Below are 4,625 nucleotides of genomic sequence, written 5' to 3' on the forward strand. Positions count from 1 at the left end.
CAGAGCCTGTGCTCCACAACGGGAGAGGCCACAACAGTGAGAGGCCCGCGTACCACAAAAAAAAAAAAAAAAAAAAAGAAAGAGAAAACCTTGAAGTCTGGGAAATAATGAGGGGAAATTAAAGTGCATTAAGACCCTTCTGAGAGATAACGTCAGGGTGAGTTACAGGCCCGATAAGGAACTGGGGGCTCACACAGGGGGCTCAGAAAGGTCGCCCAGTGGCACGCAGAAGACCAGGAATCATAAATATGGGGCAAGATGCCCAGCTGGGGTCGCCGGGGTGAAAATATTGGGGTCATTCCGAAAACAATTATCCTGCTTGGTTTGCTCTTCAGGTCCTGTAAATCTTTCACCTTTTATAAAAGATTTCTGGGGAAAGAAGCACTTTGGAAGCTTTAACTGATTTTTGTGGCCAGTTCTTGGTGGTTCTGCTAAAAGAAAACAGACAAAAGGGAAAAAGTAATTACCCAGCTTTCTCAGGGGCACAGGGATGGGCTGACTGGCTTCTTCTTATTCCTGGGAGAGATTAGGCTGCCCCGGGTTTTGACTCACTCCATTTGGAGTCTGGTCACAGTTTAACGATTATTTTCGTTTGTTTGTTTTGAATCCAGTCACAGTGGGGCTCTTGGTACCCAGTGGATGCTGCTTTTTGGGGTAGATGTGGCAGCTGTGTGGCGGCCATCTTGTCTGGTGTGGTGGCCATCGTGAGTGTCGAGGCAGCCATCTTGAGTGGTGTGGCAGGCGTCTTGGCCTACATGTACCAAGGTCATGTGCCCACACAGAGCCCCTGAAGCTGGAGAATGTGTCTAGGCTGTGCTGGCCTCAAGCACACGGCTCCATGCACCCCTGTTTTCTCATTGTCTGTCCAAGGGAATGCTTGTTCAAGCTCTGTGCCTCTGTGTCTCTCTGTCCATGTTCCGGGACAGTTGGCAGCACCAGCAGAAGGTAATCATTCATTCCACAAAAGTTTATTGAACACCTGTTATATGCCTCTACCTCAGAACTCTCCCTCCCATCTACTAGCTCGTTTAATTCTCATGACCCTGTAGAGGAGGGATTATTAGCCCCATTTTGCAGATGAGGAAATTGAGGCTCAGAGAGGTGAAATGCCTGGCCTAGTGTCACGCAAAAATAGGGGGCGAGGCAGAGCTAGGATTTCAACCCAGATCAGAACTGTGGTCTTCCCAGTGTCCCATGCCTCTTAGTTAAGAACAAGGGTTAAGATTACGGGGTCTGGGGTCAGATGAAACCTTGTTGAAATTTCTGCCCTGCTTCCCCCTAGCTGTGTGACCTTGGGTGAGTCACTGAGCACTCTGAGCCTCTCTCTCCTCATCTGTGCAATGGGCACAGTGCTATAGTCCTGCCACAGTGGTGTGGTGCGGAGTCAAGCAGCCCATGCACCTGGGGGCAGAGCCCAGGCTTGGAGCTTCTAGTGTCCTATAGAGGGGGAGGCTGTTCTTTAATGAGAAGACAAAGAGTTTCTCCCAACCATCTCTCGCCATCTGCCAACTCCCAACAGGATATAATTATTCAAATTGAATAAATGCTTGCTGAGTGAGACTTGGACTTCCTTTAGGTTCACACCAGACTCAAGTGTAGGAGAGGGGTAGGGAGGGGGATCAGGGTGGGGAGTGGCCCTGGGCTGCTCCGCCAGCCATGCATGCCCCAGACCAAATTCAGTGTTCACATAGGAATTCATCCATCCATTCACTCATTAAACAAACATTTTGTGCCAGGCCTGCTCTGGTGCTGGGGATACAGTGAGTTGGGAGCAAGACAAACTTGAGTCCTCCAGGCCCAGAGCTCATATCTAGGGGTGAGAAACAGACGGGAGCCAGAGAGGCCTGGGGAGAGGCTTTTGCTGGTTGGAGGGTGATGATGGAAGCCTGGACGAAGATGGAGTGGTCCTGATGAGCCCCATGGAAGTGTATGGGATAACTGAGGCTCAGAGAGGTAAAGTGACTTGCCTAAGGTCACACAGCTAATGGGTGGCAGAGCTGGTTTTCTCTCAGCCAGGACCTGATCCTGCCTCCTTTGGATTGCCTGAAACAACATCACCACTCTGAGTTCTTAGCTGCCCCAGTTCTAGAAATGTGAACACATGCTCTGGCAAAAAAGGTGTTTGGGAAACACTGCATATGCCACCCCTTTCTGGAGCGTGGTGCATGGTGCCCATTAAAGGCTCTGAGGGGTCCTGCAGGAAAGGAACTTGCTTAGCCCGCATCCCCATGGGCTTCCACTCCATGCAGTCAAAGCACGTTGGCCAAGTCGATGCCTTCAGGGGGTCAAAGTCACCCAGCTCTGGTGGGCCCCTCCCAGAATGCTCTGGAAACCAAAGACTCCAGTCAGTGGTGAGTAAGAGCCCAAGGCGCCAAGGAGGGCTGTGACAGTTCAGGCAGGCTTCCTGGAGGAGGTCCTGGAATTAGACCAGCAGGGAGAGCTCAGCTCAGGCATCTGCAGGGAGGCTGTGGACATGATGGTGATGAGTGAGGGCTTGAGGGGCCAGAGGGGCTGTGTTCAAATTATAGCTTTGCTCTTAGCTGCTGTGTGACCTTGGGGAGATGACAGGACTCCTGTGAGCCTCAATTTCCTCATCTGTAAAATGGGATAATGACAGAACCTCAAGGTGATACTCAAGGCCTTAGCCCTTAGCCCAGGGTGGCTGGGAGGAAGATTCCACGGTTGAGAGTGTCAGCCTGGCAACGGAGAAGGAGGGCTGTTCACATTCTTTTTCTCCTCTGAAGAACCAGAGACTGTGGAAAATACTCCTTGACCTGAAAAAGCCCCAACTGGACGCTCCTGTGGGTCTGTTACAGACACGACTTTGCAAATCAGATATGACAGGGAAATGTGGGCCAAGATGGTGGCCAGCTGTTCAGCAGTGGGGAGAGGGCTGCTTAGAGACCCGCATGGCCTCCTCGGAGAGCCGACGCCGTCAGCCTCGCTGTGCCCGGAGCACAGGTGTGTGAGGGCGCACACCCTGCTCAGAGGGAGCGGGGATGGGCACGGGCAGGCGGCTCACGGAGGAAACTCTCTCACACCACACACCACACCAGACACACACACCACATATACACACCACACTCACACCACACACACCACATCACACACACATCACACACACACACCACACACTCACACCACACCATACAAACACACCACACTCAAACCACACACACCACACATACACACCACACACACACACATCACAAATACTCAGACCACACACACACCACACATGCACACCACACACACACACCACACCATATGCATACCACACCAGACACACACACACACACCACACCAGACACACACATACACACACACCACACCAGACACACACACACTGCACACACCCACACCACATCACACACACCACACCACACTCACGCCACACACTCCACACACACACACTGCACACACCCCATATATACACACCACACCACAGTCACCTACCATACATGCTCACACACTCAGGCCACCGTTCCCGAGGGCCGCTGTGCTTGGAGCGAGGCCGCACCTCCTCTGTGCCCACACGGGGGCGGTGGTGCACGAGGTGGGGCACTGGGGGTTGGAGTCAGAAACAGGTCCAGTTCCTTCCTTGCTGGGCAAATCCCCTTCACCCTTTAGGCCTTATTACTGTGGAAGAATGCTGTCGGCCTCTGCTTCTGGGTGACTTTGGGAAAAAATTTTAAAAAGGTATTTAGCACAGTGATTGGCACATAGTAACTGCTGAGGAGGTCCAAGGACTCTACCTGTCGCCCCCTTCCTCTGCTCTGCTGACTGAGGCCCTTCCCTTCTCCTGAGCCTTGTGGTCCTGGGGGTGGGGACAGTGCTGCCAATCACAGCAGCCCATCCCCTAGCCAAAGGGATTGGCCCAGGGGTGAACATGTGACCGCTGCCAGGCCAATCAGAGACCTGGCCTGGCATGTGTATATGGTATGTGGATAAGAAGTCCTTCCTCTGTGGTTCCAAAGCCTGGAACAGACTGGACCTTTGTCCACATCCCTCTTGCCATGTGGAGGATGCCCCTTCCAGGAGCAGAGAATGAGGCCCAGAAATGGGACAGCAGAGCTGAGGGTGATCAAGGTGACGCAAGGCAGCTGAAGTTCTGTCCACACTTCACATTGTGACACACACATTGATGAAAGTCTGGTCTCCGTATTGGGAGGTGTGAATGTCAGCTGGGGGCTGCTCTGTGATAAGATAGCCTAGGACAACTGTCCCGTCCCCAAGGGCCCCTCACAGCATCCTAGGAAGGGACACAGATAAGACCCTCCCCCAAAGCCAAGGGCCTCCTTTCCCAACATGGATGGGAGGAACCAACGATCTGGGGAGAAGCCCCTAAGAGCCCCTCTTTCCATTATAAGTGGAAGATTTATTGGGTAATGATGACGTCAGCCATTTGGCAAGGGTCTTTGTGCACGCTGAGCTCTCAGGCCTTAAGGAGCTGCAGCCAGGGGCCGTGCGGTGAGGCTGCCCGAGCCCAGAGGGAGGCCGAGGAGCCACCTCCTGCTCACAATGCTCCCCAGGGACGGGGCTGGACTTGCTGGCCACTCTCCTTCCTCTCGCTTGGTGAGCTCCTCTTGGGGTTTCTTGCCCTGGAACCTGTCCTCCCCAGGCGT

General features: G+C 53.2%; 1 non-coding gene across 1 annotated transcript; it reads left to right on the forward strand.

Moving 5' to 3' along the window:
• The first annotated feature begins 315 nt into the window (after positions 1-315).
• On the forward strand, positions 316-432 carry LOC115802753 (U5 spliceosomal RNA). The gene has a single exon (XR_004023281.1). It is a non-coding gene; the product is annotated as a U5 spliceosomal RNA (small nuclear RNA).
• The last annotated feature ends 4,193 nt before the right edge of the window (positions 433-4,625 follow it).

The sequence above is a fragment of the Delphinapterus leucas genome, chromosome 6 (assembly GCF_059928025.1).
Source record: "Delphinapterus leucas isolate spDelLeu-1000000601 "Yukka" chromosome 6, BTC_Dleu_Yukka2, whole genome shotgun sequence".
NCBI lineage: Eukaryota > Metazoa > Chordata > Mammalia > Artiodactyla > Monodontidae > Delphinapterus > Delphinapterus leucas.